The 21,619-nt window shown below is 43.5% G+C and overlaps 1 protein-coding gene across 2 annotated transcripts in view; it reads right to left on the bottom strand.

Moving 5' to 3' along the window:
- The window catches only part of PRKCQ (protein kinase C theta), a 152,307-nt gene extending 131,646 nt beyond the window's left edge, over positions 1-20,661 (bottom strand). The window contains exon 1 of one of the 2 annotated variants that reach the window (XM_036844054.1): positions 20,623-20,661. The gene's annotated coding sequence lies outside the window, so the exon portion shown is untranslated. The remainder of the gene's footprint in view (positions 1-20,622) is intronic. The other variant, XM_036844051.1, reaches the window with a different exon arrangement.
- Between the last annotated feature and the right edge of the window lie 958 nt (positions 20,662-21,619).

The raw sequence follows: 21,619 nt of genomic DNA, 5'->3' as shown, positions 1-21,619 counted from the left end.
GGGTTGTTTCCACCTATTGGCTATTGTGAATAATGCTGCTATGAACACAGGTGTGCAAATATCTTTTTGAGATGCTGCTTTCAATTCTTTTGGATGAATACCCACAAGGGGGACTATTGGATCATACAGTAACTCTATCCTTAATTTTTTTGAGGCCCTGCCATATTGTTGTCCATAGTGGCTGTACAATTTTGCACTCCCAACAACAGTGTAGAAGGGTTCCAGTTTCTCCACATCCTCACCAAAACTTGTTATTTTGTGTTTTTGATAGCAGCCATCCTAATGGGTGTGAGGTGATATCTCACTGTGGTATTAGTTTGCGATGATGTTGAGCATCTTTTCATATACTCCTTGGCCATTTGTGTATCATCCTTGGAAAAATGTCTATTCAAGTCCTTTGTCCATTTTTTAAGTTGGACTCTTTTTTGTTGTTGAGTTGTATATAGCTACTAGTTTTTAAATTGTATTATAAAACATTTCAGGCATACAAAATATAAAAAATAACTTGATGAACACCCTATACCTAGAATCCAACCTAAAATAGAAAATCTAACTGATATATTTGAAGTTTCCAATGTCCTTCTCTGGATTGAATTCCCTTTCATACTTTCACTACCCACCAAGAGAACTACTATCCAGACTCTGGAATTTATTATTTCCACCATTTTTTATACATGTAACAAATATCTGTATATCTATTCTAATATAGCATATTTTACTGGCTTTAAAACTCAATATAAATTGTTGTTTATAATACTCTTCTGCAGCTCCATTTATCAGGTTTGTGAGATTCATTCTTCTTGATACATGTAATCTCAATTTATTCATTTTCATTGCTCTATAGCTGTAGCTCTCAAAGTTTTGGTCTTAGGATTCCTTTACCTTCTTAAAAAAATCACTGAGGATGCCGAAGAGGTTTAAGTGGATTAATCAATATTTGCCATATCAGAAAATAACAATGAGAAGATTTTTAAACACATATATTAATTTTAGATAATAAAAACCCATTACATATAACATGTTAGCATAAGCAACATATTTTACGATTAAATAATATTTTTCAATGCAAAAAAGCAATGGGAAAAGTGGCACTGTTTTACATTTTTGCAAATCTTTTTAAGGTCTGGCTTAATAGAAGACATTTGGCCTATTATACCTATTTGTGCATTTAGTCTGTTGCTATCGTAACACACAGCCTCTGGAAAACTCAGAGAATGAGAGTGAAAATGTGAAAAAGGTCTTAGTCATGCTGTGAAATGAGTTTTGACCTGGGAACACCCTCAAAGTCTACAGGATCTCTAGGGGTCTCTGGACCACACTTTGAGAATCATTGCTCCTTAGAATTTCATTGAAATAAATATATAACAATTTTTTTATCTGTTCTTCTGTCAATGCTCTTTTTCTTTTTGCTTTTATTAATCATACAGTTATGAACATTCTTGCAGATATCTCCTCGGGTACATGTTTCTACAAAATATGCGCAAAGTAGTAGAACTGCAGGGTTTTGGTGTATACACATCTTCAACTACAGTAGTTACTGTCAAATTGCTCTCTAAAATTCAAAATCTGTAAATGTGTCACTAGTCTTCAGCACCTAAAACTTTAATCAAGGTTATCTCTGGGAGGCAGGAAATGTGATGATAATTTTTTACAACTTGCAATATAACTAGTAGTATGGAATTGTATCTTATATCTGGAGGAAGGTCTCCAGAACAAAAAGGTGCTTGTTAGCAACAGAAATAGCAAAAACAAAAAAACCAGCCTCAAAAACAAACTCTGGCAGAGCTCATTCAAGTAATTCTAGGGAAGAAACACGCCCATCTTTCTCTCCATCCTTTTCAACGCCCAATTCAACCATCTGCTGTTGAATTCAGCTGTGTGACCTTAGGCCAAGTTATATCACCTCCCTGGGTCCAATGTCCTCATGTGTAAAATGGTGATATTTCATGATTCCATGGATTAAAACACATTAACTTCAAGAAGATGATAGTGTCCCTGGGATACATGACTCACACACAAAGCAACAAAGGCCAGTAGGTGAAGTCCACACAGTTTCCAAAGGAACTGCAAAGGCCAACAAAGGCCAGTAGGTGAAGTCCCCACAGATTTCTGAAGAGAGAAAACTCCACAGTGGCGGCTTTAGGAGAGAAATGGGGCTCAGAGCTGGGAATTAAAGGGCTGGAATTGGAATGAGGGGAGGTAAGATTGGGGTAGGCACACATATGAAAATAGTTCCCCTTTCTGACAGCTTGGTCAGTGATATTTAGAGGCGGTGGCTAGATTCAGGGCCCGGGGAAATGCTGTGGCTGATGACATTTCTCTTGAGAGCCCTAAATTTAGAAGGAACCTGGTAAGGCCACGTCCACTATGTGACTTTGCTTCTCCTGCAGATGTGGCTCCGCCTCCCCTCCTCCACCAGCAAGCTTCCCGTCTCCACCCTCCATCAGCTGCTCTACCCTCCACCCTTTGGCTTCTGCCGCCCACCACTCTGCTGACCTTGCTCTCCCAAAGGGCAACAATGATGTCAGTTTCCAGATCCACCAGCTCATCCTTGGTCTTCTTCGGCAATATTAAACAGCACTTCTGTCTCCCCTCCTTCCCTCCTTCTGTCCTTCCAACTCTTTGGTCACTCTTCAGGCTACTCTTGGTTCAGCTTCCTTTACCTAGACTTCTGAAATATGTCCAGGTTTTGACTTGACTCCTTTCTGGCTTATCTCACCCACGTTGATGGCTTCACTGATTCTCTACTTAGTGGTAACTTCAAAAAGGACATTTCTTCTTAAACTACACTTGCACGCCCTTCAGTCCTATACTTTTAACTACATACTGGACACCTCCACCAGCTCAAGCACAGCCAAAATAAATACTGATTCTACCTTTTCTTCAATGCCCAAGACTCCTCTCTCTCCTCTCTTGATCAATGGAATTACCATCTACTGAATCTTCCAACCTGGAAATATTGGAATTAACTGTGAGTACTCTTCTTTTCATCTCTTACATCCAACTGTGCAACAAGACCTACCAATTTCATCTGGTTATTTCTTTTGTATTTGATCCCTACTCTTTAATCTTTTAGCTTGAGAACTTCAGACATTTTCCTTAGGTTATTACAGTAGATTCCTAATTAGTACCAACCCCTTTTCTTCGCATGCTGTCTATTCGTCCTCCACCTTAGCCATAAGATCTGCCTTTCCAAATCTCTTCCATGTTGAAAATCATGAAACACCTTCTCTTTGCCTAAAGTATAAAGTCCAGATTCAAAAGCCACACGATTTCTTCATTACGGACAAACTTCCAAACTTTAAGGAAATTCAACTTTGGCTAAAGATATCGATTAAACAAGACATTTAAAAGTATTTTGGTTTCTTAAAAATGTGTTCTTCTAAATAGTTCTGAATTTGTTTCAAAGAACCTTCAGCAAAGCAAATCTTCCCTCACACAACTAGTAAGATGAAAACAGACATATAATGTGAGTTAAAAAAAAAAAAAAAAGCTTAGTAAACACAGGGAGGGGATATATGCAGAAACCCACAGCTGATTTAATTTGCAAAACCACAGCTTTAGCTCAACTAAAGTAAAGATGACTTAGATAAAATACAACCAGAAAACTGAGATAAAAGATATGGGGTAAATAAGTTAAGCTGATGATTTAGCAAGCAAATGTCATGGATGTATAGCATGAAAGTCTGAGAAAGCGCTTTGGACAAGAAAGCTGATGGATTGACTCCAGGGAGCCCCTGGGAGCATAAAGTTCTGAGGGGACTCCCTGCCTGCTGGAAGAGCATCATTTCCCAGACCACGTCCCTTCGCTTGTGAGGATATGGTCACTTAGTTTCAGGAGGAGAAAGAAGATTTTTTAGGTTGAAGTGGAATTTTGAGATTGGCGTGGGAGACCATTGGTATTTCTTAAGGCTGTTTTGGAGCCAGAGTTATATAGTGGAAGTCCCGAGGGCTTCAGTGTGGTCTTGACTCCACCACCAACCAGCTGCGACACCCTGAATAGCTCATCTGAGCCCCAGTTTCCTCGCCTTTAAAATGACAGGGTCCAGAAAGAAAAACTCATATTTGTACTTGCTAAAATTCTATACTTCACTATTTTTATCTCAATATTATTAAGATCAGAAAATGCTAAGAGACAGTGTTTATCCTTAGGATGAAACAACAGGGGAAAGACTATTTAAAAATTGACTAGTGGTATTCCTTTTTCAGTAAACCATTTAGACAGTACCAAGTGCATTCTCAAGCACAGCGAGGCATGTTTCCTCGGATGTGGCATGTGTGGAGGTTAAAAGGAGGAAAGGGAGTGACAGCTTGGGGGCCTGGGCTGCAGGGGTGGGAAGTAATTAGATAGCCCTTTAGTTTCCTTCTACTCATTTGCCCACCTGCTGAAACTGCAGCAAGAAGCAATAAAAAGTTGTGGATTTTTTTTTAAAGGTACAGACCCTCAGTACTCATCAGAATCGTAACAGTCAGATTCCATATATCTATTTAGACAACAAATATAACGACCACCTACGAAGTCCCAGGCATTTACCAGTAAAGAAACCCAGCGGTGACAAAGGAGCCAGTGATGACAAAGGGCCTCAGGGAGGAACAAAGAAGACAAGGGTTATGTATCCCTTGGGACCAGGGAGGGACAGAACATGCTTTTTCCATATCTCCTGACGACTTGTCTGCACCCTGCTTTTTTACTTTTTTTTCTAACCATGATTTTATGGCAGTGAGTGCCTATCAGATGTTTTTCCTCTCCCTCCCTCTCCACAGAAAGAAAGCACTTAGTAATCTAAGAACAGGCCAGGTTCCAGAAACTCGTCTCTTTAGTTCTTCACTCTCTTTACTGTAATTTCACAGCACTGCCATGATCTAAATTATCTTATTTACATACTGTTTATTTTTTATTTTACTCCTCCGTGAGGGCTGAGACCTTGGCCCTCTTTTCTCTCAGCTGTATTCCCAACACCTGGATCAATCGCTGATAACGATCAGTGAAGGGCTTGATCAATTAACACGTGTGGACTGAATAAATCCCCGCCCCCTCCATCTTGTAAAAGTTTCCATTTTCTCTAAGTTACTGATTAAGCCACTCTAACGTGTGAAGGAAATCTCAGCAGTACTTGCATTTTTAAGAGGATCTGTGTTTCTTAAACTTCTATTTGGCAGAATTTGAGGTACTGGAATAAAGTGAAGTGAGGACTGTCGGGCGGTGCGGGGCGGTGCGTACTGGAGGGTATTTTGACATCAGGTGGGAAGTAGCATTCCAAAGGCGGTCACCCTTTGATTTGCTGGGACGTCTTCCAAGAAAAAACAAATTCCTCTGTATTGGTCACAGCTTCCTCCCTCCCTCTATGGCCAAACCCATAAATCCTCTAAAAGTGCTGCCTGGGGAGGGCTGCATGGCAGGGGTCCACGAAGGTCAGAAGGATAAGGTTAAAACAGAAGCCGCACAAAGCATAGATACGCTATAGTTCTGCCCCCAAGACGATGCATCAGGGGTGTTATGTGCCTCGGTGGCTACTATAATTTTCCTACTTATTTATTTTCAGGACTAATATTTATATTCAACCTCTGAAAACTGCCCATTTGCTCAAATATGAAATATCTATGATATTTCTAGTTGTTATTTTGCAAACCAACCAGAAAAATAATAAAGCACAGAGTTCTTGAGATTTTAAAAAATTATTCTTTGGAAAATATTGGCAAAAGAAATGTTTTCTTGAATAAGGATATCACTTTGAACTTTTTGGAATCTTGTGCTTCAGAAACTTGTCAAATAACAACAATTAATAAGCAATAGACATAAAAGGGATCAGAAAATTAATTTGAATCTTACCAGTGATTTCATAGATATACTGACTAAAGAGCAAATTACAAAGTTACCTCAGGTATATACTGAGAAACAATTTAAGTATATCTCACAGCATAAGAACATGTCATTCTTCTCATTTCCAGAACTGCCTTACAAAGTCAAAGTTCAAACTTCAAAGTTATCACCAAAGAAGGTTAATCTGGCTGCATTTCGCACTCATTTTTAATTAAACACACTTTCTTCTGCACAGCTCTTTGCAAATTACGGCAGTCAGTGTGTGTGTGTGTGTGTGTGTGTCCAGAGCTGATAGAACTTGCCATTTTAAAATGTGTCCCAAACCTTAATTGAGATATACAGAGGGAAAGAAGTCTCAAAACTCATTTCTTAGAATTAATACCACTGTCAGGTAGTATTTTTAAAAACTGAGTCAGTAGATACAGTATATTGCCATATTCAGCCTAAGCCAAGTAGAGCATTAGGAAGATGGACTACGGCATCAAACTGCCTACGTTCAAATCCCAGCTCTGCAGTTTAGCAGCTCGGTGACTTTGAACAGGCTGTTTAACTGGTTTCCTCACCTGTAAAATGGGGACAATCACAGGACCCACCTCAAGTGAGTTAATAGATGTAAACGGATGAGAGCAGCTCCTGGATGCAGAAAAAGCTCAATCCAAGTTAGTTATAAGTATTAGTACTGAGTTTATACACTCAACAGAGTCAAAGGAAGGATGGTCATATTTTCTTCTTCCACCACTTAGCAGAAAACATATTTTCTCACGACGATTACTTCCTTTAGGGTTGTTTTGTCAAAAGGCGGCTCCTGCTCTTTCAAGGTGGGTCTTCCTCGCTGGGGATTAGCTACATCCTCCCTCCCCTGAGTCACACCACTTCCCCTGAACCTTGTCACCAGCGTCAAGTACAACAGTTTCACTTTGACATTATTCAGTCAATTTGGCTCAGGAGGAAAGCTATTCAGCCAAGCGAAATAAGCACCACCGCAGACTGAGGAGTGATGGTCCCACAGGTTTTCCCGGAAGCAGCAACTCTTCTTCCCTTTGCCCAACTTCTCTCCCGCCCTCTTAGTCGGGCAGGCACCTGTAGAGAAGGTGTGCAGAGGAGTGAGGTTGTGTATTGTTTGGCATCGGGCTGCCCCGCCTTTTAACTGCAAGTCCGGGATGCCCCGACGGGGCGCGGTTCCCGCATCTCTGTGGATGCACATGGCTGGGTCCGATGTCAGCCTTCTGTCTCTTCCTTCTTACCCATGACACTACGCTCTCATTGAATACTCTGTTTCAGCTCGTCTCTCGTCCTCTGTGTGTCTAGCGTGTTCCCTTTCTCTCTCTGCACGTTGGCGGTTCTGCATCCACCTCCGGTTCCGTTGCTCGGCTCACTCTTCACGGCTCTGACCTCCTTCTCACACCGCCTTCTTCCTGTTTGGGGTTTTCTGGTCTTCCCTCCAGGCACCCCGCCACTCTACCCTGTGCGTAGACTATGCTGACTTTAATGCCTGAGCGCTTGCTCTGTGGGGGACAAAGCCAGGGCTGGACTGGAGAGAGAGACTCGGATCCCTGCACTCCCGCGGGGGGAAGGATGCTTTAATACAGCAGGGGGTGGAGGAGCCTTCGCAGAGGCAGTGATGTCTGAGGGGACAGCCAAGTGAGGATGCGATGGGAAGAAGTGCATCCCAGGCACGTGGTCCCACGTGGAGCTGTGCTAACCAAGAGGCAGTTGAAGAACGACTGGTGCTCGGGACCTTGTGAGAGCGAGGCTGAGAGGCAGGCAGGCGACAGACAGGGAAGGACCTGGGGCAAGCCATGTGAAGGGTCTGGATCTTATTTTGTAGGTGACACAGAGCAAGGCAGAGAATGGCAATCAGATTTTTGTTTTCGTCGCGTCCTTCTGTCAGGAGAGTGAAGAGGCTCCATCTCAGAAAATAAACGTGAGGTCACTTTTATGAAATGTTATCCTATAACAGCCTAAATATTTGTGCTAGACTGTGTTTCCAAAGATGGCTGCAAGAGCATCTCCCATTCCAAAGCTATTCTGCAATGCCACTTGGCCGGGCCCCTCCCCGTGATCTTGGCTGGCCTGGGACTTGCTTGGACCAGTAGAACTCCGTGATGCTCTGTGTCTTCTTAGTGTGGCCCTTAAGAGATGCGAGCCTTTGTGTGTTGGGAACACTCACTCTGAGGATCTAATTACCACGAAAGGAAGCCCAAGGTAGCCGCACAGAGAGAGAGAGAGAGAGGCAGCGTGATGTCCCAGTCTTCGAGCCATACCTACCAAGTGCCATATAATATATGAGTGGTCCCATCTCAGATCTGTGCATAACCTCACGAGAGACGCCAGGTGAATCCATCAGGAGCAGAACCAGCCCACATTCCTGAGCCACAGAATCACGAGCAAATAAAATGGTGTTGTTTTAAGCCACTAAGTGTCGGGGAAGTCTGCTACACAGTGACTGATATCCAAAGCAATATTCTAGGTCAAATAAATAGTACACCACAGCCTTGACAAGTTCAGGACAGTTGCATTGGTCCACTGTCAACATGTGCTAAGTTGTACTTCACTTAATTACTTATCACCAACTCTTATTTCAAGCCTATGTCACACTTAACTGATGAGTGCTCAAGCTTTTTAAAAAAATGGTCCTTAGATAATGTAATCCTCTGATTCCATCTTGCAAAAAGGCTAAGAAAATGCAGTGTGTGGATTAAAATTCCCTGGAATTCAGTCTGAACTTTCCTAATGGTAGTTTTTAGACAAATATCCAAACAAATATGTGTCTCACTTTTTGGACCTGCAGAATGTTTGTTGGTTCTTTATAATTTGCTTTCTTAGCTATATTGCTAAATGTCTTGAGATAGACCAGTACTTGAATAAATGGTGTGATCTCTCTCTGGGTCTAGATATTTAGACCTAGAGGTCTAGACTATTTTTCCATGAGAAAATATCTACGATATTTTTTCAGGAGAAAACTGATTTTGTATATTTAAAGGAAGATATATTTTCTCTGTTCTGCAATACCTCTAGTCTGTTCTCAAAAGAGAAAGGCTTGCCCTTGTTTCTTTCATTTCAACTGAAATAATAAAACTCAAAAATGATGTTATGTGATGACATTTCTCTCTACCAGCTCCACCTGTGGGAAACTATTAACGGATAACTTTGCCTTCATTAATTTCTAAAATTATGTGCTAGTTTATGCTCAGCAATATTGGCAATTTGGAGTCAAGTAAGTTGCATTTTATTTTAATAAGTAATGCAAAGCCTTTCCTACTGCTCACGTGGCTTTCTTTCTCTCCTAAAGCACTTTTCATCAAAGTTCCCAAGTGCACTATAAATAATAACAAATCTCAATGCCCAGGAACTAGGAAAGAATCCCTGTTGTAAAATCCTTCTTTTTATTGGACTGGAGGAAGGTTAAAGTATTTTGTGCTGAACCTTTGGCAAATATTCAGGCTGCCTCTGTTCCAGAACTTGGAATTATGCATTCTATTTCTCCCTGAATTATTTCAACATTAAAAGGATTTTTACAAAACTATCTAGGACTGGCTCAGCTGCATGTAAGATTACTCTGATGAGAGAGTTTATTTATGGCTACTGTGAATATCACTCCATCTGTACAGCCTAAATATGTCCTTAAAAATACATGCTAATTTATTTTTCTTTTCCAATGACTGATGCAGAAGAATGAAAACAGTTCCCATTCTTAGAGGGGAGAAGATGCTATCTGGCTGCTATTCCTCACGATCCTATCTTCCAGAAACAAAGTCCACTGAGGAAATCAAGTTGTTCTTTTTGGAGAATCGGTGTTTTGAGAAAACCTGGTTGTTATTAGATTTCTTGTGCTACTGTCATCACTGACACGGTAGAAGAAAAAATGTGTTGTTATCATGTGAAGTTTTAATTTGCAAAGTCTAAACAACAGTGGAATGATTTCAGTGTTTGGGTGACTGCACTCCCATTTACTGGTGAAGGGTTACACTACTGGTTATAGTCTCTATTCTACACTCGTGCTTACAAGCGGGCTAACTACAGACTGGGAGCCATGAAATGTATCCACTACTGCACCACGGCAGGTGCCTGGGTGAAATCCTGGTGTGACTAGAATGTGTAGATATCAAAAGAACCCCCCCGCCCCCCAAACAGCTACAAAATATTAGGATCAGGAGGGATCCTACAGACTCCTCATCCGACTCACTCATCTTATGGTCAATATGACAAAGCAGGAATGAGAACGTGGGTCTCCTAGCCCCCATTTCTGTGACTTTTCCATCTGCCTTCACTGTTGGATGGCTCGGGAAGACTGGCAAGGCCATGGAAAAGCTGGACAACGGCAGGGGGAAGGATGCCCCAAGATCCTATAGCCTCTCTCCAGTCTCTGCTACTGAAAAAGACAATCTAATCTGGATTAATACCCTTGTGTGCCAACTCCCATGTGTCTTCATTTATTGCAAGGGACCTGGAAAGCAAGGTGGAGGGACTGGCACAATGGAACTGGGCAGGGGAGGGGAGGGGAGGGGAGGAAGGCAAACAGGTGACAGGGTATAGAGTCTGGCCAAACAGACGTCAATGCACCGAACTGTAACGATGTACTTGGCCCTATGCACCACTTCTCAGCCAGACCCTCAACATTCACCTTAAGCAGACAGGCCGACATTGCAGGGCTTAGGGCTCTTAGCACTGATGATTAGGCCCTGAAAAATGTGACATTCAAAGTCAGAATCCTTCTTGTTAGCGATGAGAGAAAAATAGAATCTATTCCCAGACTAGGAGAGGTTTCATGAGCTTCCGCAAGTCAAGATGCGGTGTGAGCTCTGTGCCGAGAGTTTAAGAAAGAGAAGGAAATAGAAGACCTGGAATAGGTGAGCTTCCTCAGGAAATACTAATTGAATTAGAATATCATTATTGAGCTCTGCTTATGAGCTAGACAGAATCTCAAGTCCCCAGAGACATGAGAAAGCATAAGAGGGAGGGTAACACATTACAAGCTACACAGAAAAGGTACAACACACAAAGACACTTTCTTGGGTAACTGCCAAAGGGGCTCTGGTTGAGAAGAGGCTCCATGAACAAGGTGAGGAATGCACTTAGGGGGCCACCTGATTTTCTTATTTCCCAAAGGAAAGCAGGAGACACGGGATGGAGAAGCCATTAGGCTCTGGAAGGAAGGGATGCTGAGTCTCACACAGTTAGAAGTGTCTCCCTTGTTCTGCAGTCAAACATGAGCGTAACCCTTTGGTTGCCCTTGTGTGACCCCCCCGCCCCCCCCCCAGGGAAATGTCACAGTGGAACTCACAGAGCATTTCCCCTGAAACATGATGGCATTCACACAGCAAGTATACTAAAAACTGCCTCTGAAATCCCACTGAGGCGACATGGGCTTTTGAGGTTAAAACCCTAAGCTCCAGTTTTAACAGTGTTTTAGCTGTGGCTTACTTGCCATTAGGAACCCATGCTAGTGCTCATTTTATTATTGCTGGGATTTAATTTTAATCTTCTTTGAAAGATTATGTTTTTTTCCCCCTCTGGTTCCATATTTTTGGTTACACTTTCAGTGAGTTCCCTAAATAACTTATTATTCTTTAAGATATTTTTCTTTGAATATTCTCAATTATTTAATCTTTGGCATGCCTTTATTGTCCTAATTCTCAAATTTAGTCTTTTACTTTTTACCTTTCTTAATGAAGTTGAAGGTCATGATGATTTTGTTCTGAAGAATCCTTAAAATCTTTTATCGTTTCATTAAATTTTTTAACCTCTTTTACCCTTTGATAATTTCTTTTTATTAAAATAATTTTGAGTTCGCTGTATATTTGCATTTAATGTTTACAAACTGCCTCAACCTTGTAGGATGTTTCAGAATATTTCAATATTACTTTTTATTTCCTGATCATTCTTAATCTTTTTTCCTTTTATTATTGGCATCTCCCAGCAAAGTGAGAAACTATGAGGATGACAGAGGGAGAAAATCATACCACAGAGATGGGGAGATGGAATTTTTCCATTGTAGCAAGATGCCTCTTTGCATTTTTAAATGTTTCCCATCACCTTCAACTCTGACTCTGTAGTAGAATGTATCTAGATAATTCCAGAGACCCACAGGCAAAAATTGCTGAAGATGATGATTCTATTTGTGCAAACATTTAAACTACTAGATTGGGATTAGCACACAGTCCCTTAGACAATAAAGGTTCTAAAATGTGTGGCTCATTTATTTATTCCACTAACATTTACTGAGCACCTACTATGCATCAGAAACAGTGCTAGATACCAGGGATTCAATCAAGAATAAGAGAATGTGCCTTCCGCCCTCAGAGAGTTTAAAATCTATTTGGAACATCTAAAGGTAAAGAAATCAGTATATACTGGTTTGTGCCGTGCCAGCTAATGTGTATTGACTGGTTGCCACGCATGGGGCTAAGTGCTGTATGTAGATGATCTTGTACGTGCTTTAAGGGCATGTGGGAGGAAACAAAATCCTAATTTGGAGGAAGAGTTTTCCAGAGGAAAACTGTCTAAGTTAGGCACTGAAAATGTAGAGAACAGCCAAAGGAAGGAGGGGTTAGAGGTAGGGCAGAAAGTTCCATAAGGCAATGGGACGCATGGAACCGCTAGGGAACCCAAAGAGGCTTGGACTTGGAGGAAAGTGATGTGTGTGGTGCTGGAGAGATGAGGCTGGAGAGGACAGGGGAGTGCAGACCAACTAGAACCTTCTAATTCACGTTACAGGGTCCAGCTTTCATTCCAAGTACACTGGGTAGCCACTGGAGAGCTTAAAGCAAGGAGTGACAAGCTCAGATCTGGGTTCTAGAAGGATCCTCCCAGCTGCAGCGCGGAGGACAGTCCATAGTAACAGAGACCAGTGGGGAGTTTCTGGCAGTGATCCAGAAGAGAAATGGTGGTGACCTGCAAATAAGAGTGGGGGCTGGAGAAGGTGGATGGAATAAAAAGATAAGCAGGGGGTGCAACTAACAGAACTTGGTTTGGGGGGAGCTGCGGAGGTGAGAAGTCAAGGAAAACGTCCAGATTTCTGCTCGTGCAAGGACAGGTGATGCCAGCGCCAGATACAGAAAAGAACGGGAGGCGGGTCTGTGGAAAGAGAAAGGGGAAGACGACGCCTGCAGTTTGGGGCAGGGGGTGTTGGATGCGCCCATCAAGCAGCAGCAAAAGAGGACTCTGGATAGGTCATGGTGGGGCAGTGGTCAGCCAGGAGGCGGCTGTTAAGGTCAGTGAGGGATGAGCTTACCCACGGGGTGAGAACACTGAGGAACATCGACCTTCCAGGGGACGGAAAGGAGAGGCGTAGCTTGCAAAGCACAGGAGAGGAAGGAAGGAGAACGGGAAGGGGGGATGGGAGGAAGACATTGCTCGGAGAATCCAGAGATGCTCAGTACCCGGTCTGCTGCAGAGAAGTCAAGGAAGACGGGAGCGGAATTTAGCAAGAATCAGCAAAAGGGAACAGGAATGGGATACATTCCCAGAGGCAGCAGAGGCAATGCCAGATGTCTGTGGCCAAGACATGGAGGGAGGACAGAGCAGCAGATGCAGAGGACAATGTAAGGAGTCTGGTTGTGAAGAGGAGGAAAGAGAGAAGTAGCTGGAGGAAAGCACAGAAGGATGGCCTTTCTCTTCAAAGAAGGGAGGGATTTCAGCATGTCTGTGCAGTGAGAATGGGGCCAGGCATGAGGGAGGGAAGGAAAATACAGGTGCAAGAGGACATAATCAAGAGAATGAGATTCTCAAGGAGGAAGAAGAAATGGATTCCAGAGCTTCAATGGAGGATGAACATTAGACAGGTGAGGCTTTTTTTTTTTTTCATTGTAAAAGACAGGGAGGATGGGAGGGTGGATCCAGATAGAGTTGGGCTTGTAGCCCTGTGATCTCAGGGTAAGGTGGTTTTCATCAGGAAAACTTCCATTTTCTCAGCGAAGCAGGCTGAGGGGGTGACGGTGGCAGGAGACGGTCTGAAATAGCTGCTGTAGAAAGGGAAAGAGAGTTGACCAGGCGAAGTCTGAAAGCCTGGCAGATGCTGGAAATCATGGAATCACGCACCAGGAATTTGCATAATTGCATAATTTTGTCCAGGAGAAACTCATCAGCCTCTGGATACACACTGGGAAAAGTAGACAGTGGGACTCAGCTATGGCCCCAGGGATCCCAGCTTTAGAAAGGGAAGCACGTCACCTCACATGGCTCCACTGAGGCTGCTTCTCCCAGCAGCAGGGGGAAAGCTTCAGGGGGAGGAAAGAGTGGCCCTTTTCATCTTTGTCAACAGCCCTGGTCTGTTTAATCAATACTACTTCTCCCTATGTGACTTAGTTCCTTAAGAAGTTGATGGGGTATATCCCAAAGTCCATATTCCTCTTAACTAATGTGGAATATGGTTATAACACGTTCCCTGAGAAGATGTCTTCAAATTTTGGGAATACAATCTATGGAGGCCTGAAAGGAAGATTAAATTGTGAGCCAAGAGATCAGGGTTCACAGCTAGTCATTTGTCACGTAACCCTTGATCAAGTTTCTTAACCTCTACAAGCCTCAGCGTCTCCTCTGTAAACTGTGGATGATCCACCCAATGAGCAGGACTTCAGGAGTAAATAATCCCACGTATCCAGGCACCTGCACGATGATCACTCAACTAATGTCACTTTCTCCTGCCCTCCCTCCAGGCCTGCGCTTGTGTGCTTCTATAACTTAAAAGGAACATTATAGAAAACTAAATGTCATGGGTCTATCATTTTCAAGCTTTTGGGTAAGACAAATGTCCCAAACTCCAGGACCCCATATTTCATGAATTACTCTTGCTACATGAAATGCATGCTGGTCTTTTCTGTTCTATTCGATTTCATGTTTAAAGATACGCTTGTTCCAACACAGTAAGTTAATTTCATAATCCAATAATGGATTGTGTCTTGCAGTTTAAAAAACACTGGGTGAGAGGCCTGTTTTTGTATCGCTGAAAACATTAACGGACCACAGAATGGAAAATGCTGAAGACGACTGCTCTAAAAGCACTACACACACAGCTGACGTGAATTTCTCCCCAAACTGAAAGAAAGACAGGTCAGCTGACTTGCATGAAAGACTTGCCTTCTTGCTCACCTGGGCTGAGGAGAGTTGTCTTATCTGACCATGAATTCACAGCACTTGGCTTGCTTTGGAAACTCACCCATATCTTGGCAACACTCTACTTGCTAGATGCTTACTTTAGAATCTACTCAGTGTGAACAACTCAGAGGGCAGAGATGGGAAGGAAGGTAAGATAGCCAAGGGCAACTAAGGGTCTGCTCTTTGTACTTTCAACTAGAGAGTGTAGTTGATGCCAGTAGCACACTTTGAGGGGGAACTCTGGGCTCAGCCCCTCTACTCATTCACCCGCTGTGCTCAATCCAGACTGTCTTCCTTTCCCTCGCTAGGATGTCATGCTCACACCAATCCTAAAACGCTGTTCCCACCTTCCAGAACATCCTCAGGTTTCAGCTGAGCCGTTGCTTTCTCTGGGACATCTTCTCAGATGCCCCAGATCTAGCGCTCCCATGTCACCACGTATGCCCCTAGTACCGCGCTTACACACTCATTCTGCACTCATTTACTCACTACGTGCCAGCACTACTGTAGGAGCTGGGAATACGGCTACGGACAAACGCCAGCCCTCAGGGAGTTTATACTCTAGAGCAAGAAACAGACAAAACATATCACATTGTCATGCACCGTAATATTATAAACTGACATATAACAATACAAATATTGGGCTGGCCAAAAAGTTCATTGGGTTTTTCCATAAGACGTTATAAAAAAAAAAACCCCAAACGAACTCTTTGGCCAACCCAATACCTGATGAAATCATCACACTTATAACTTCCCCTTCACCTGGCTGCATCTCCCCCGACCCCGGGTGGGTTATACAGCACAGCGTGCGGCTCTGAGCCTCCCAACAAGAGCTTGATGGATGAAACCACAGCCATCAACTTTTTGGTTCCCTCCACTGTCCTAAGAATTTGTCTTGTTTTGGTCACATATAAGAGATAACTCAACCTTTACCTAATCTTCTGCAAAGGGTCTGTTCCGCACATTTAGTGTCCTTAATACTAACGCCACGCTTACTTGATTCTCCACAACTATTCATTGCTAAAGCACGAGGTCCTTCACATAAGCAGGGGCAGCCCTCCCTAGAGAGACCCGGTGTTTATCTGTCAGGAGCCCTCTCTGCCCATGGGTTCCCTAGTCCTCCAGGAGGTGCTGGAGTAATAAGTCCTCCAATTATTCTTCGCTAGAAAAAGGGACATAAGCACGAGGTGAGATAGGAAAAAACAAATTCAGGAGCAGCATCAGCCCAGAGAACCCGCACGTCGTGCACCGAATGATTTGGTAAAAAGCTAACTGGTTAATTGGTTAACCTCACACCCATTAGGATGCCAACTATCAAAAAACAGAAAATAACGGGTGTCGAGTATTGGCGAGGACGGGAGACACTGACACCCTCGTGCGCTGTTGGTGGGAGTGTCACATGGTGCAGCCGCCATAGAAAACAGTGTGGTGGCTCCTCAAAAAACTAAACCCGAAATTATCATTTAATCCAGCAATTCCACTTCTGGGTATACAGCCAAAAGAATTTAAAGCAGAAATTTGAAGAGATACATCCATATTCATAGCAGCACTACTCGTAAGCCAAAATGTGGAAGCAGCCCAAGCGTCCATGAACAGATGAATTGATAAACAAAATGTGGTAGATACATACAATGGAATATTATTCAGCCTTAAAAAAGGAAGGAAATTCTGACACGGGCTACAACATAGACGAACCTGAAGGACATTAAGCTAAGTGAAATAAGCAATTCACAAAAAGACAAATACCGTCTGATTCCATTTATATGAGGTCCCTAGAGCAGTCAAATTCAAAGAAAGAAGAGAGGTTTTAAGGGGCTGGAGGAAGGGATGGATGGGGAGTTATTGTTTAATGGGTACATAGTTTCAGTTTTGCAAGATGAAAAGAGCTCTGTAGATGGATGGTGGTGATAGTTGCATGACAATGTGAATGTACTTAATGCCGCTGAACTGCACATTTAAAAATGATTAAGATGGGAAATTTTGTTATGTGTATTTTATCACAATTTAAAATATTTAATTGGTAGGCCGTCTAGCTCTGTGGTTTATGGCAATGCTTGGCGATCACACACACCTGATTCTAACAGTTACCAGCTGGAAGAGCTGGGCAAGTGACAACCTCCCTGAGCCTCCGTTTCCCCATCTGCAGAATTCGGATGGTGATGGTGGTGGTGATGGTGATATCAAATTTATATAAGCTTCGCAAAGATTAAACATTACAAACAGTAATGTCCGTCAAGTACAAATAAAATTGAGTATAATATCTGGCACATAAATTATAAATAATAATACATCAATAAAACCATGCCTTATTGCTTTTACTGGCTCTGATTACCATCAATAGTATTAGCTTAATTCAAAAGTTAACATCATAATTTTTAAAAAAATGATATAAATGAACTCACTTATGAAACAGACTCACAGATTTTGAAAACAAACCTATGGTTACCAAAGGGGAAATGTGTGTGTGTGGGTGGGGATAAATTAGGAGCTTGGGATTAACATACACACACTACTAAATATAAAATAGAAAACCAACAAGGACCTACTGTATAGCACAGGAAACTCTACTCAATATTCTGTAATAACCTATATGGGGAAAGAATCTGAAAAAGGATATATGTATATGTATAACTGAACCACTTTTGCTGTACACCTGAAACTAACATTGTAAATCAACTACGCTCCAATAAAATTGAAAAAACAAAAGTTAACATCAATCTGTAGAAGTATGTGCTGCCAGAGTGAGTGGCTTTGAATATCTGCTAATTTAATCCCAGAGCAGAAATCTATGACTGTAGGCTTAGGATGTGCTATTCCTAATTTCAGAAACCTCTGGTTCTCATTTTGCACCAAGGATATCTTTAGATGACAGAGCAATGTGAATTTGTGTATAAGTGCTTGACAGGTTAAAATAATGAAAGATGTTTCCATTATTGCAAGGAAACACCTTTTCTCTTTTTTGCCTCGACATCATGTTTTCCTATGAGTTTCTCCTAATTTCTGCCTTAACAGTTAAAATACATATTAGAAAGCAAACCTGAATGATTTGCTGCTTGAAAACGAGACACTTAAAGTTTTAAAATAGACAGAAACAGAAAGGATGAGTTTAATGCTATGTCATGTCACCACAAGACTAATTTCCCTACTTTTTAATTACAATCTGATTTTGGGCAACAAAATTACGTAAATATGAAACCACATTATACATCGGTATTCCCTGGGACTTATAACCATTTTTTATTTTTATGAAATGATTTGTGAAAATTACTTGAAAAACAGATAAAAGATTGAATCCTCTAAAATGGAAGCCACCTGAAATCAAAAATACCCTTATTAACAAACAGTCACATTTGATTACTATATCAGCAATACTTTCAAGGGCCAACAACATAATCAGTAACTCTAAAACATGAAATGCACTAAGAACAGGAAGTACTAATTCCAATTCCTATTTTAAAGGAAGGCAAATGTCCTATCATCAAATTCTGCATTATAAGGAGATTTGTGGAGCTTTACTCCTAATCTCCTGGTAGATTTCTACCAGAAGCCCACACTCTCAAAAGAAAATCCTGAACCCAGTCTACATGGAATTTTAGATAAAACACCAAATTCATGACACAAAAGAATTTCGTCTTTTCCACAGAAGAGAGACAATATATTACAATGGCATGAGGGATCTTTATAGAAATGGCCAAAGACAAATGGGCTATTCGAGGGAGCCTCCAGGACCTGCTGTGAACAAGAGAAATCTCATCTCGGTGTTGAGAGGGATCTTTGAGATTTGAAGAAGGACCACGGTGTGACTTACTTAACAATATCCCTGCATACCCGAAAGACAAGTGACACATCGGCAAAAGAAAGTTCCAGTGTTGACCTATGTATCTTCCAAACAGACTCAATAGGGAGTGTCTGTTGGAGGGAGGAGGGTCTGGGAGAAGGAAAGCAGCTCAAGCTCGTCTGAGACTCACCTGCCATCCTGAGCAACCATCGCACAAGACAGTGGCGGAAGTGAACTGATAAGGCGGAGGGGGTGACAAGAGTCCTCCCTGGAAGTTTACATTTTAAAAGTTTACAAGAAAAATCACAGGGTCTGAAACAAAGGCTGGTGATGCCGACAGGTTACTCTTGAAATCAGAGAGAAAAGTTTACGGGGGGGGGGGAACCCCACAACAAACCAACTTAATTTCGACTTAATTGCTAACTTGGAGGAGCTCCACAGCTGGGGCTTTGAAGGTTTTAGAAGCTCTTCCCATGTTGCGTCTTTAAATATATATATGTTCAATCAGCACAAGAAAGACTAACCAGATCAGTCTGTGGCAGACACCTGCCTCAAACAATGGCACTGATCTCCGAGGGATTTTAAACAGCTGTGCATAAACTTCAAAAGTAATTTGCAACCAAATTAGTAAATGTCACCCTCCTTCCCACCAGACACAGCATTTTTTTTAAAACATTAAGCATCCACCGTGAGACTGCCATTTTACAAGGGTTAACAAAGTTAGGGGGGAAATGAAGATGGTGATTCACAAGTTTGGGTGTGGGGTAGGAGTTGGGGGGACCCGCACCTTACGAACAGGGCTTGTCTATCAAGTATCCCCATCAGGAAAGGACGGTGGTGGTCACAGGTTCTAGAGAACAATGTAAGGAGAGCAACAACCAGACTCGTGTTCAGAAAGGGCAGGGCACCTGCGGGACCCGCACGTTACCGCTACCTAGGGACAGATCATCCTTGGTTTGGGTCATTCCCTCCACGGACACAGAGCGGTGTCCTCTCTTTCTTCTCCCCGTGTCACCACCCCCCTCCTTGGCAGCTTGGTCCATCACTGAATCATCTTTTCTTCGCACCACTCGAATCAGGACAACCCCGAAGGACAAGGCAGCTCAGCAGTGCTGTCCCGGCAGAAACCCCAGCATCTCCCAGGTGAGGCTGCCTCGGGCCTCTCTTCATTGACCCCGGGGGGAGTGCCAAGCCGTTAGCATGAAAGGTCCATTTCACACTGATAACCGGGGCTCTTAAAAACCCAATAAAATAAAGACACTGACTCTACTTTCTTAACATGTGGCCCTCAAAGCTGAAAAACATTCTCACCAAGGTTACAGGATTGAGCACCAGGGAAAAAACCACTCTCACCCACAATTACGGCATGAAGCACCACTTTTTTTTTCTTCTTTGTATCTATCAAAAACCGGCCTCGCCCTGACGACGGCCCCTGGAAACAAACCAAGTTTGTTTATAGGCGAGTGTTAGCAGCCCTATCCGATCCTCTAACAAATGCCAAGAAAACTGAAGTTATTTTCCTCTGCGGACAGGTTGCCACTGCACCAAACACCTCTCCTTCCCAAAACATGCCGAGAACACAAAACTTTCCGCCGTCCTCCTCCCTCCCTCCCACCCAAGCCGTTCGTTCAGGTGAAAGAAAACCCCAGAAGCAAGAGGCGGCGGCCCGGCCCCTTCCCCGGTGGCCTCCGCCCGGCCAAGGTCCGCGCATCCCGGGCACCCCGCGCGCGAGAAACCACGGAAACTAGACCCAAAGTTTGCGGCTCGAGTGGCCGTTTCCGAGTTCGCCATCAGCCTACTCGCCCCTTCCTGGACCGGCTCGGAGCCGGAGCCCGAGCTGGGTGGCCCCCCACCGCCCCTCGCAGGGCGCACGGCCCCGGCCCCGCGGCCCCTGCCCTCCCGGTCGGCGCCCGGCGCAGGGACCTACCTGCGGGCGACGGCGGTCCGAGCGCGCGGCTGGGCGGCGGCGGCGGCGGCGGCGGCGGCGGGAGCGGGCTGCCGGCGCGGTGGGTGCGCCCGCGGGCGGCGCCGGCCAGAGGGCGCTAGTCACCCCGCGGCCCCGCCGCCGAGACTGCTCCCCCGACGCCCTCCCCGGAGCCGCGGCCCGCGCACCACCCGCCGCGCGCCGCTCTCCCCGAGGGCCCGCCCCGCGCTCCTCCCCGCGCTCCTCCCCGCGCTTCCGCTCGCGGCGGCTTCAGCCCTGAGACCAGGACCCATCCCCGCGCTCGGGATGCTGAGCCAGGCGCCGCGCGCGGGCGGAGGGGCCCCGAGTCCACGTGACTCTCCATCCAACCAAACCGAAAAGCGAAACGAGCCTTCCCACGGGAATGCTCAAGGTCATTAGGTAAAAAGAACTTAAGCTGTTTGGCCAGCTTTTTCCACTAGAAAGGGCTAGAACCCTGTTCTTTTAAAACGACCCCCCTGAGAAGGATTTGGTGCCGTTCTGTCCGCTAGATCTTTCCTCGGTTGTGTCCTACCTCTGACTTTGTTTCTGCACAGTCGTTTTATATATAATTTCCAAGTTGCATTGCTTTAAACTTGACAGCCCTTGAAGCTGTAGTGCAATGTCTTATCAGTGCATTTGTCATTGGAAGAGTTTACGCCTGGTTTGTGGTACTGATGATCGTGATGAGGATAGTTGGGGTGCTTTTTCCTGTGGTCTGTAGAACTAACTTTTCATTCAGGTTAGAAAATCTATATACTGGTTACCAGTACTGCAGGGCCGTTCGCTCTCAATTAGGCCACGAAATGATTAAAATGTACTTGGTGTAGGCTTTTGTTGCTATAATATACTAAGCCCAGGTTAGTTTAAGAAATAAAACAATAGTCCTTTGTTTTGTCTTTTGTTTTTTCTTTTCTTTTTTTTTCTTTTTTCTTTCTTTTTGGAGAGGGAGATTAAAAATGTGTGGAAGAGCCTAACCTTG

The sequence above is a fragment of the Balaenoptera musculus genome, chromosome 2, assembly GCF_009873245.2.
Source record: "Balaenoptera musculus isolate JJ_BM4_2016_0621 chromosome 2, mBalMus1.pri.v3, whole genome shotgun sequence".
In the NCBI taxonomy this organism is placed as follows: Eukaryota; Metazoa; Chordata; class Mammalia; order Artiodactyla; family Balaenopteridae; genus Balaenoptera; species Balaenoptera musculus.
Note: the sequence above shows the minus strand (reverse complement) of the source record. Positions and strands in the feature narration are given on the sequence as shown.